This window comes from Caretta caretta, chromosome 2 (assembly GCF_965140235.1).
Source record: "Caretta caretta isolate rCarCar2 chromosome 2, rCarCar1.hap1, whole genome shotgun sequence".
NCBI classification, from domain to species: domain Eukaryota; kingdom Metazoa; phylum Chordata; order Testudines; family Cheloniidae; genus Caretta; species Caretta caretta.
This window is the reverse complement of record NC_134207.1, coordinates 153,454,733-153,467,507: the sequence shown is the minus strand read 5'-3', so window position 1 is coordinate 153,467,507 and position 12,775 is coordinate 153,454,733. Positions and strand designations below refer to the sequence as shown.

At 49.4% G+C, this 12,775-nt stretch overlaps 1 long non-coding RNA gene across 1 annotated transcript; it reads left to right on the top strand.

Annotated features, from left to right (window-relative positions):
* The first annotated feature begins 7,266 nt into the window (after positions 1-7,266).
* LOC142070837 (uncharacterized) lies at positions 7,267-12,093 on the top strand. The gene is made up of 2 exons (XR_012666761.1): positions 7,267-7,333; positions 11,459-12,093. It is a non-coding gene; the product is annotated as an uncharacterized LOC142070837 (long non-coding RNA).
* Positions 12,094-12,775: the final 682 nt, after the last annotated feature.

Sequence of the window (12,775 nt, the reverse complement as noted above, 5' to 3'; positions counted from 1 at the left end):
ACCGGCTACCCAAGATAGCGACAGAGGCCTCCATCAGCTCCGGCTGCCGTCCATGCCAGAGGCCCTGCGGGAGGCACAGGAGATCATGTCCCTTCCGGTGCCACCCACACCAGCTCCCATGGTTCCCCAGTCGCAGGGTGAACCCATGTTTGGACCACTTAGGTCCCCACCTCAGCGGCACCATTCCCTGTCATGGGGAACGTCCCGCCAGCACTCGCCCTTCAGTAGCCATCGGGAAAGGCAGACACAGCGCAGGCCTATTCAGTCCCTGGACCTTGGGTATGGGCAGAGAGGCTCGAGGAGCAGCTCGCCGGCCACCGGGCACAGACCTTTGGAGGCTTGTGTCTCCCGGCAGGAATACTGGCCCTCACACCCTACTCCAGGGACCCGTTGAGGGATCGACGTTACCATTCCTTGGACCATTGCTGATCCCCGAGGAGGGCATTACCACATGCGGGAGCTTCCCAGCCCTGGACCCATTTCAACTCCCAATCCCTCTCCTCATCCCGGTATGTCTCGTCAAGCGTGATATGTAGATCAGCGGCTCTAGGCCGTCATGGATCCGTCGAGCTCCACTGGTCAACAAGACCCCATTCCAGATCAGACTCCAGGCGCAGTGACTGGCACCGGTCAGGACAGAGCCACTGTTCGGCTCTCTCCTGGTCTCCTGGGAGCAACCACTCAGAATCCAGCCCTGGTTCAGAGCTAGGTTCCCTGATGGCAGGACGGTGGTACCAGCAATATTGTCTACATTGTCGGCACTGAAACCAGCCCCGTGGCTTCAGACACAGTGGCCGGCGCTGTGGTACCCATAGAATCCATGGGGGTTCACCCAGCTCTCCCAGCCCACCCGCTCGGTGTCTGGAGCCTCGGAGAGACCAGCTGCCTCTCTCTCCTGCCCTCCTGTGGTGCAGAAAGCCTCAGGCGCAAGGACCCCACAGGTTGAAGAGGGAGCAGGGGAACAAGCCACTGGGCCACTAATGGTTGTGAAGGACCCTACAGCACCGGCATCTTCCTCGTCATTGCCAGGCAAGGCTATAACGTAGCTCCTTCCCCCAGTTCCTCTGGATGATGCTAAAGCACACCAGGAGTTACTGAAGACAGTCACTGCCAACCTGGGTCTTCAGGCGGAGGAGCTAGAGGAGCCCTTGGACTCTCTCTTCGATGTCCTTTGCTCCACAGCACTGGCCAGGGTGGCTCTCTGATGGGGTCTCTAAGATCCCTAATGCCCTGTGGCAAACTCCCTCCTCCCTGCTGCCCATCTCCAAGAGGGCTGAGCGCAAAAGTACTTTGTGCCAGCCAAACGCCACGAGTACCTGTACACCCACCCTGCCCCCAACTCCCTAGTGGTAGAAGCTGTTAACCGCTACCTCTAAGAACAAGGACTCCAAGAGACTAGACTTGTTTGGGTGTAAGGTTTATTTGTTCTCTAGTCTCCAGTTGAGGGTGGCCAACCATCAAACCCTTCTGGGACGCTATGATTTTAACGTGTGCCAAGCCATGGCCAAGTTTAAGGGCTCTCTTCCTGAGGCTTCCAGGAAGGAGTTCCAGGCTATTATGGAGGAGGGGACAACTGCGGCCAGGGCGATGCTTCAAGTGGAGTCGGATGCAGCAGACACTGCCACCCGAAGCAAGGCCTCAGCTGTCGCCATGTGCCAGGCATCCTGACTGCTGCTCTCTGGCTTGTCCATGGAGGCTCAGTAGTCAACGCAAGACCTTCCCTTCAATGGGCAAGCCCCGTTTGCGGAACACACAGACAATAAGCTCCATGGCCTAAAGGACTCCTGCACGATCCTGAAAATGCTGGGCCTGTATGTTCCTGGCCCTGCCCATGAGCGGTTTAAGACGCAGCAGCCTCAGGGCCAGGGGAGCCACCCTCGCCAGGAGCCTCCCCATAAGAAATCCAGAGGCTACAAGAGGTGTCCTAGCCAACAGCCCTTGCAGGCCTCTCAATCGAGCTCAACCCACAGTAAGCAAGCATGCAAGCTCTCATTTTGAGGGTATGCCCCACGTTGACCTACCTGACTGTTCCCAGGATCCTCCCTCCCCTATTCTTGCCAACCACTTTTGTCCTTTCCTCCCTTCATGGGCACCTATTACATCGGACCAATGGGGCCTCAGTATGGTGGTGCGGGGCTACACCCATCAGTTACTTTCTACTCCTCCTTCCCACCCCCCTCCCTGTCCCTCTTCAGGGACCCTTCTCATGAGAGTCTGCTTGCGCAGGAGGTAGAGGGGTTACTGAAGCTAGGTGCAGTGGCGGTCTTTCCCTCAGAGTACAGGATGATTTAGTTGGGGATTAGGTCCTGCTTTGAGCAGGGGGTTGGACTAGATGACCTCCTGAGGTCCCTTCCAACCCCATGATAAGGGATTCTATTCCCACTACTCTTTAATCCTAAAGGCCAACGGCGATCTGCGACCTATCCTGGACCTGCGAGACCTGAACTGCTTCTTAGCGAAGCTGAAGTTCCGCATGGTCACCCTGGCCTCCATCATCCCCTCCCTGGATCCGGGAGACTGGTACACTGCCCTCGATCTGAAAGGTGCATACTTTCACATCATCATCTTCAAGGGACACAGACACTTCCTCCGGTTTATGGTAGGTCCCAACCACTATCAATTTGTGGTCCTCCTGTTTGGCCTAGCGACTATTTACCAAGTGCATGTTGGTGGTGGCTGCTTACCTCAGATGTTGGGGTGTCCAGATCTACCTGTACCTCAATGACTGGCTAGTCAAGGGCAGCTCCAGGTCCAAAGGGATGTTGCGAGGCTGTTAGCTACCTGCTGTTGCCTCTGCCTGTTGATAAATGACAAAAAATTAGTTCCAGTACAGAAGATAGAGTTCATGGAAGCGGCTCTTGGCTCTACCTGCGCCAGGGTGTTCCTGCCGCTGGAGAGATTCAGGGCATTGACGCATACTAGGTCATATGGCGGCATATACGTATGTGGTGTGTCATGCCAGGCTCCAGATGCAACCCCTGCAGCAATGGCTGATGACGGTCTACTCCCAGTCCAGGGACCACCTGGAAAAGGTCATTACCATCCCTGTGACTGTACTTACCTCGCTGCAATGATGGACCGACCCCGAGAAAGTCCTGGATGGAGTACCCTTTGTCAGCACTCCTCACTCAGTCGAGTTGATTTTGGACACCTCAGACCTCGGCTGGCGGAGCGCACCTCAGCACCCTCCAGACACAAGGTATGTGGTCTCCACAGGGGACGACGCTACACATAAATGTCAAAGAGCTAAGGGTGGTGTGCAGTCTTCCTACCTCACCTGTCGGGCAGAGTGGTCAGAGTCCTGACGGATGACACAGCCTCGATGTTCTACATTGACAGACAAGGGGGAGTGCGATCCTTGGCCCTCTGCAAAGAGGCACTCTGTTTCTGGGACTTCTGCTTCGGCCACGGAATGCATCTAGAAGCATATCACGTTCCAGGTGCGAGGAACACACTAGGTCACCTCAGCAGGGACTTCTTCTCTCACCACGAGTGGGTGCTCCACCTGGAGATAGCCGGCATGATCTTCCAGACGTGGGGAACTCCCCAAGTGGATTTGTTCTCCACCAGGCAGAACAGGAGATGCCACAGGTTTCGATCCAGATGGGGTCTTGGCAAGGGCTCCCTCTCCGATGCCTTCCTCTTGCCGTGGGCGGGAAGCCTGATGTACGAATTCCCTCCGATTCCACTCATCAGCAAGGTCCTAGCGAAAATCAAGAGAGACAAGGCTCAAGTTCTCATGATCGCCCCAGCATGGCCTCGCCAGCACTGGTTCGGGATGCTGTCAAGCTTGTCAGTGATCCCTCCATGGCCCCTGCTGAACCGACCAGACCTGCTGCCACAGGATCACAGTCGACTCTTGCACCCCAACCTTGCATCCCTCCACCTCATGGCATGGATGTTGTGTGGCTGAACCCTGAGGAACGGGCATGTTCGGAAGGGGTCCAGAAGGTCCTTCTCGAAAGTAGAAAGCCCTCGACTAGACAGACCTATCTGGCAAAGTGGACGAGGTTCTCCTGCTGGGTGGCTGAACGGGGCATCTCCCCTTCGCATTCTTCGGTGCAGTCGATCTTCGACTACTTGCTTCATTTGAGGAACTGGGCCCTGGCACACTCCTCTACCAGGGTGCATCTGGTGGCCATTTCTGCCTTTCATCCGCCCATCCAGGGGCAGATGGTGTTCTCCCATGACATGACAGTCAGGTTCCTCAGAGGCCTCGAGAGACTTTTTCCTCAAGTTCGGTCCCCAGTCCCTCAGTGGGATCTCAACTTGGTTCTGTCCAGGCTCACGGGCCCACCCTTTGAGCCTTTGGACTCATGCTCCCTGTCTCACCTGTCATGGAAGGTAGCTTTCCTGGCGGCAGTGATGTTGGAGAGGCGAGTCTCCGAGCTGTGACCCCTGACCTCAGTACATGGTCATCTATAAGGACAAGGTCCAGCTCTGGCCCCACCCGACCTTCCTTCCCAAAGTGGTTTCTATTTTCCACATGAGCCAAGACATCTTCCTTCCGGTCTTCTGCCCTAAACCCCATGAGACTAGGGAAGGGAGGTGCCTTTACGCTTTGGACATAAGAAGAGCCCTGGCTTTCTACTTAGATCAGACAAAGCCTTTCCATAAGTCAACTCTACAGCTGATAGGATGAAGGGCCTTTTGGTGTCCACACAGAAGATTTCTAATTGGATCACCTCTTGCATTCAGACCTGCTATGAGTTGGCAGGAGTCCCTCAGCTGCTGATCATCAGAGCCCACTTGACCAGAGCACAAGCACCTTTGGCAACCTTCCTGGCACCCTTCCCAATTCAGGACATCTGTCGAGCTGTGACGAGGTCCTCTGTGCACAATTTCATGGCCCACTACGCCATCACTCAGTAGGCCAGGGACAACGCTGGGTTCGGCAGAGCTGTGTTGCAATCTACACATCCGTGAACTCCTACCCTCTCCAAGGGGTACTGCTTGGGAGTCACCTAAGTTGAATGGACATGAGCAAGAACTCAAAGAAGAAAAGACAGTTACCTTTTCTATAACTGGTGTTCTTCAAGATGCGTTGCTCATGTCTATTCCACAAGCCCCCGTCCATCCCACTGTCGGAATTTCGGCAAGAAGGAACTGAGGTGGGGGAGTGGGGAACTGGCAGCGCTCTATATACCCCAGCATGTGCATGCCACTCCAGGGGGTGCCAGAGCCAGTCCCCTAAGGATACTGCTGAGGGAAAAACTTCAGGCACTGGTGCATGTGGCGAGCACACACACCTAAGTTGAATGGACATGAGGAACACATCTCGAAGAACACCAGTTATGGAAAAGGAAACTGTCTTTTCTCAAACTGGGGGTTGTGACCCCGCAAGGGATCGCAAGGTGGTTACATGGAGGTTGTGAGCTGTCAGCTGAAAGGGGCTGATAGCCCCAAGCCCCCTTTAAATTAATTAACCCGCTTGTTTTTAATTTATAAGGGGGGTCACACAAAGCGGCTTGCTGTGTGAAAGGGTCACCAATACAAAAAGTTTGAAAACCACTGATCTGGAGCATATTTTTTTAAGACAGATATTCAGTCTAAACTTGGCAGATTTCTGTGATTTCCACCCATACCTGGCAGCTCTCACACTTCTGTTTTCTGTAAGAGGTGCAAGGTGCTCTTCACCTCCTGCCAGGCTTCAACCAACACCTGGTTCCATGGAGTGAGGGGGAGGGCTTTCTGGGTCAAGCCCCTGCCTGCCATGACCTGTATGGAGGTGCCACTAGCCTGACAGCTTTGCTCATGGAGTAGGAGAAATGACATTTTGGTTGCTCCTGCTGTGTGTGCACAAGGAGCAGAGAAGGGCTTCAGGTGGCCTCTTCACTCCAGCCCTATCTGCCCCCGCCCTCTGCTGGGGCAGCCAGCATCTATCACACTGTGTTAGTCACACAGTCAAGGTCTTCACCAATATTTTACTAACGTTCTCCTTGTTGTAGCTTATTTCATGCATTCAAGACGGTCAGTGCTGCTTTTCACAGGAAAACATTTGCCTGAGTTATATTTATTCCAAAGATTTTAATTTTACATGAGCAGAAGTTAGGTTTAAAGTGTATAAAACATTGGACGTGCTCTTAATCCAATTTCTAACAATGCATGCAACTATTCCAACATCAGGACTACTGTTTTCATAGTCAAATGCCAAATTCAGAATGCCAAAGTCTGCCTTCATTTACACCTGCCCAACCCTCAATGCTTCAGTGGGGTTGAATGGGTTTAACTGATTACAGATTTAGGCCCAACACCTTTCTGTGGCTGAGCTGTTTTGATTGTTATAAAATAAATCTGACCCAAAACATTTCTCATGTTTAAAAAGCAAATTTTATTTTTAAAAAAAGTGGCAGGAATTTTAGCGACCAGCAGTGCACCAGCCAGACTATTCAGTCTCCCATTAGAAAGACAGAAGTGCAGTTTTTCTTCATGTAGTGACTCCAGCACATAAATTAACCAAGATCCTCCAAGGCTTATACTTTTTCATGCATTCTGCGTCACGTTAGGAACATTAAAATATTAACCAGCTTTCATCCCAGAGCAATTTAACGGCTCTGTCTGTCCTGTTTTCTGGCTAGAATACACTCAGTCTTTTGAATCAGTGGTCAAGTTTCGAAACAGTCTTGTTATTCTGGCTTTCAGTCTAACTTCCAGCACCTAAACACCTTCATAATTTTTTTTAAAACCATTCTTAGCTCCTCTTTGGGGTTGTATTTTATAGATGTTCTGTGATTAGTCTCTAAGGTGCCACTATTACTCCTTTTCGTTCTGTGATATAAAATTATTCGAAAGAAAGACATATCCCATGCTCTCTAATCAGTCTTTTCCTTTATAATTTGGGGTGCTGCAATCCCTATACAGCAAACGCAGTATCTTGTGCTTCTTGATTACCTTGAATCTATCAGTCTCCTTCCCATGTTTATTTTATAAGGATGTGACCTAAATTGTTTAGATGCATTATTGTGTAGACCCTGGTACACAGAAATTGGAAATATTAAGATTGGGTTTGGGGAAAATAAGGGAGAAAAGCGGTGACGAGGAAGCATGCCTTCTTCCTTCCCTGTGTATTTCAGCAGCAACACAGGGGTATTATGAAGGCCAGCCAGCAGAAATTCTCCTTCTTTTTCTCCCCTCCCCTTCCCCCCCGGCTGTGACCTCCGCCTCAGGACCTGAGAGTCTTGGTGGTGGCAACAGCAGACAGCCTGTGGGAGAAAGGCAAGTGACATTAAATCACTGTCAGCTCTGACTACCATGCTAAGCTGCCAGTTCAGCATTCATTCGCTTCCCTTCACAGGCTCTGTGCTGCACTGCCCTGCAGCTGCCGAGGTTCTGGGTAAGCCAGGTGATAAGGAGTCTGCTCTGCTAGCCAGTCCAGTGCAGGAGCAAGAGTTAGCCAACTGTTGGTAATAGCGTAGCACTGACTGGGGCATGGGTGGGGAAGCGTAGGATTGGAAGGGACAAAGGGGGGACAGTGCCCAGCATGCCCTCCTCTTTGCTTCAAGCTCTCAGTCTGAGTTAGGTTTCAGAGGAACAGCCGTGTTAGTCTGTATTCGCAAAAAGAAAAGGAGTACTTGTGGCACCTTAGAGACTAACCAATTTATTTGAGCATGAGCTTTCGTGAAGTGAGCTGTGGCTCACGAAAGCTCATGCTCAAATAAATTGGTTAGTCTCTAAGGTGCCACAAGTACTCCTTTTCAGTCTGAGTTAGTGATTTAGCTGTATCTGCTCAAATTTGGTGCATTTCTCTCATGCACTTCATTTAGGTTAGGTCTATTGAAAATATCCTTTTGAAAATATCCTGGTTTGGGTCACATGAAGCCGCACGTCAGAAACACATTCCAGTCTGGCAAAATGATATGCCTGTGCATTTCTAGCTCTAAATCTCCTGTACCGTTTCCCCTCTTTCTTTACTGTGTCCCTGTCATCCAGTTCTAATTGGTACGACTCTTTGATCTTTATACAGCAAATATTTTTCAGACGGGTCTGCCAGAGAAATGTGAAATATTTGTGCTGTGAGAGACATAAAAGGCTGAGAGGGAGTATGTGTGTGTGTATCTGTGGAAATGGAGGTATGATGAAATAGCTACTAGTCTCATCTACCCACAGCTATACCTGCAATGTTTGGTGACCTGCCGCGATTTGGCATCATAGTTGGCGTTTTACTTTTACTGACTGTCAGGTATTTTAATACTTGCACATCATTAAAGGATATTTCTTTTGTTCTGCTCCTCAGTCTGAAAGTTCAATTGGTAAGAAGCACTTTTCACTATTAATTAGCTGTGAATGGAATGTAAAATGAAAGCTTAATTAAAATTGGCATTTCTGAGCCTTTTGTGGGTGGCAGTCAAGTTGGTGACAGGTGACGTTAGTGGTGACACTGAGTGTGGAAACTCAGTGTGAAATGTATGATAATTAATAGGGAACTAGTTGATAACATGCATGACTGCAAGTCTGTATAGCGCCAAACTGTGGGGCGCGCCCAATTCAGGGGTGGGGGCAGGGGGCACCACCCAGCCCCCACCCTGCCCCCAGCTCTGCTCTGGCCCTGCCACCAGCCATGGTCCCGATCCCCAGCCTTGGAGTGGCTCCACACCCAGCCAGGGGCTTGGCTGCTGTCCCCCACCATGTCCCAGCTGCAACTCTGCCCCCCCACCCCCAGCCTTGGCCACTGGCCATGGCCCAGCTCACAGCCCCAGACCCTCCCCTCGCTGTGGCCCCAGTCTTGGCCCCCTTACCCGTGTCTGTGGCCCCCTCCCTCCCCCTGAGCCGCAGCCCTGTTCCTAGCCCCAGCTTGGGGGGAGGGGGGGTCACAACCCTCAAAAGTTTGGGAAGCACTGCTGTATAGGCTGAGATCTAATTCTAGCTCTGCCACTGGCTCCTCTCTGATTTTAGGCATGTCATTTCACCTCAGTGCCTCATTTTCCATGACGTTATACCCAGTAAAATAAGTATAAAACCTACCTCACAGGGTCATTGTGAAGACTAACTGGGCTACAGTTTTCAAAGTGCTTTCCGCACTGATTTATTAAGTTCATACAAAAATTTTAATTGATGGGTCTTCCTCAGTACTGGTTTTGCAATCAGACTCACCTTTATTTACAAAGTGCACCCCTGCCCCACGGTAAACATTCATTAAAAGATCAAAGAGATTGCAGTGATTAGCTTAAAAAAGAAAATACCTTGGGGGGGGGGGAGTGTTTACAAATTAAGCAAATACTTTCCAAGCACAAATGTTAACAGAGGAAGCAGATGTAGCTTGCACCCTGCTCTGACCACTACCCACACTGTATGTGTCCAATTTACACCCTTTCTCAGGTTTGGTGTTGCTGGTAACACAAGTAACAGCAACAAAACATAGATTTTGGCCTCAGCTTCCTCCCCCTGCCTGGCTGTTCACAGTGGTTTCCCCACAGGCCTTTTGTTTCCCAGTCCCATTTCCCTCTACTTCCCTGAGAGACTCCAATCCCTCTGTGTTTTGGTTAGAGTTAATGAACTGCATCTGCTACTCCAGCTCAGCTGTAAATATCCTGCAGTTTCTTGCAGTGTTCTAGTACCTGAAGTCAAAGTGGCTCAGTGGAGTATTGCATTTATAGGAGGAATCTAGAAACTGTCACTGCTAGATAACATAGGACATCTAGGTAATGGTGTCAGAAGGCAGCAAAAAGCCATCTCTCTCTCTCTGTTAGGACTATGCAACAAGCACAGGATGAAATGCTGCTAGAATTTCTAAGAATAGCAGGGTTATGGAAGATTTAGAATATTTTAAGCACTGAATGAAGATACTTGATGTCTGAAAACTATCATTCCAACAATAATTATCATACAGCTCAGAAATTCGGTGGAAACTTCAAAACAGGATTTTGAACAGGAGTCTGGGCTCTGAATTCAGACAAATTTATGCAGCAATTTTTACAATGGCACATGAATTTTCAAAATTCATGTGTATTTACATTAAAGAAACAAGATGGATTGGACCAACTCCTGTTGGTGAGAGAGACAAGCTTTTGAGCCACGCAGAGGTCAGCATCAACGTGGCTACGATTACACTGCATATTACAATTTAGTTTCTTTACTTGAGTTGGGATTAAGATTAATTTTTCGATTCCTTCCTACTTTAGAAGAATATACACAATGAAGATAGAGGTAGCTATTGTGATGCTCAGGAAACAGTTTTCAAAACAACACATTGAATCTTTTATTTTTTAAAGCATCTTTCTTACAAGATGTTTGACAGAATTAAATAATACAGCTCCAAAGTTAAATAAGAAACAGCTGTGAATGTATGTATAAGATATTGGTGAGGGAGGGGAAAAATAGGGTTTCAGATGAGATTTGAAAAGAGATGGAGTCACAAAACAGAAAGGAAGGTTACTGTAGATGGTAGGAGCTGGAAATGAGAAGGCTATTACATCAAGAGAGGCCAGATACTGGGAAAGACTAAAGTGAGCAAGTGAAAAGAGAAAGCAACCAGAACCCGTGGTCACTTTGCTTCTACCAGCTCCTTTAAAACAACTGTATTTTGGAGTCAAGCAGTATAGGCTGTTCCTTTCTTCACTTCGATGCAACCCAAATGCCTTTCCCTTGGCACTTTTAGTTTTCATATGGAAGAGTCTTGCTTATATAACAGGGAAAGTTTAGTCATATGGGAGGATCCACTATCATACTGGTCTTTCAATTAAAAATATGGTGTGCCTTGATTTTAACTACTGTCAAGTATCTAAATTGTTTGCCTTTGAACACTTCTTCAGCAGGCCTTTAAGAGCAGTTGGAAATGTTGTTACTAACTGATGAGCAAGTCTAAATACTGAGAATGTGAAACAAGTAACATTCTTAAAGGTAAACATAGAAACTTTTTGTCTAGAGGCTGCTGTTGGCAGGTGCCGATCCAGTAGCTTTTGTCTGACACTATCTGCACTATTGGACCTGATATAAAACACTTCCAGTGAAGTCTAAAATAGTGGCAATAAAACCTCTGAACATGAAGCCGGTAGCACCACTTCAGCGCTAAACAAAACACTTCACTTTCAGCCCTGGTCTACACTATGAGTTTAGGTCGGATTTAGCGGCGTTAGATTGGTTTAGCCCTGCACCCGTCTACACTATGAAGCCATTTTTTCCGACTTTAAGGGCTCTTAAAACCGGTTTCTGTACTCCTCCCCGACGGGGGGATTAGCGCTGAAATTGACCTTGCTGGGTCCAATTTGGGGCAGTGTGGACACAATTCGATGGTATTGGTCTCCGGGAGCTATCCCAGAGTGCTCCATTGTGACCGCTCTGGACAGCACTCTCAACTCAGATGCACTGGCAGGCCCTCGATATAAGAGGCAAAATGCGACCTTGTAAAGAAAGCACACGTGCTATGTAATGTTAACAGCTTGGTTCACTGTGAAAGAGTCTGCCCATTGTTCTCCAAAATGTCTCTTTTTAAAGACTAATCTCCCTTTTTTCCCTCCAACAGCTGCAAATGTTTCATCGCTCCACATATCATCTCCGTCCCAGAGGCTATCCAAGATTAGAAGCCAAAAAAACCACACTCGCGATGAAATGTTCTCTGAGCTCATGCAGGCCTCCCACGCTGAAAGGGCCCAGCACAATGTGTTGAAGGAGACAATGTCAGAATCCAGGAAAGCACAAACTGAATGCGAGGAGAGGAGGGACGAGCGAGAGGACAGGAGGGATGAGCGAGAGGAGAGGTGGCGTCAGTGTGATGAGAGGAGGCAGGATGCAATGCTGAGGCTACTGGAGGATCAAACTGATATGTTCTGGCGTATGGTTGAGGTACAGAAAAGGCAGCAGGAGCACAGACCGCCACTGCAGCCCCTGTATAATCAACCACCCTCCTCCCAAGTTCCATAGCCTCCTCACCCAGACACCCAAGAATGAGGTGGGGGGACCTCTGGGCACCCAACCACTCCACCCCAGAGGACTGCCCAAGCAGCAGAAGGCTGGCATTCAATAAGTTTTGAAGTGAAGTGTGGCCTTGTCCTTCCGTCCTCCACTCCTCCACCACCCCACCCCTCCCAGGCTACCTTGGCAGTTATCCCCCCATTTGTGTGACGAATTAATAAAGAATGCATCAATTTGAAACAACAATGACTTTATTGCCTCTGAAAGCGGTGATCGAAAGGGGGAGGGGAGGGCAGTTGACTTACAGGGAAGTAGAGTGAACCGAGGGGGCCGATTTTCATCAAGGAGAAACAAACAGAACTGTCACACCGTAACCTGGTCAGCCATGAAACTGGTTTTCAAAGCTTCTCTGATGCGCAGTGCACCCTGCTGTGGTCTTCTAACCGCCCTGGTGTCTGGCTGTGCGTAACCAGCAGCCAGACGATTTATCTCAACCTCCCACCCCGCCATAAATGTCTCCCCCTTACTCTCTCAGATATTGTGGAGCACACAGCAAGCAGCAATAACAATGGGAATATTGGTTTCGCTGAAGTCTAACCGATTCAGTAAACTGCGCCAGCGCGCCTTTAAACGTCCAAATGCACATTCTACCACCATTCTCCACTTGCTCAGCCTATAGTTGAACAGCTCCTGACTACTGTCCAGGCTGCCTGTGTATGGCTTCATGAGCCATGGCATTAAGGGGTAGGCTGGGTCCCCAAGGATACATATAGGCATTTCAACATCCCCAATGGTTATTTTCCAGACCGGAAAATAAGTCCCTTGCTTCAGCTGTTCCCACAGACCAGAGTTCCTAAAGATGCGAGTGTCATGAACCTTTCCCGGCCATCCCACACTGATGTTGGTGAAACGTTCCTTATGCTCCACC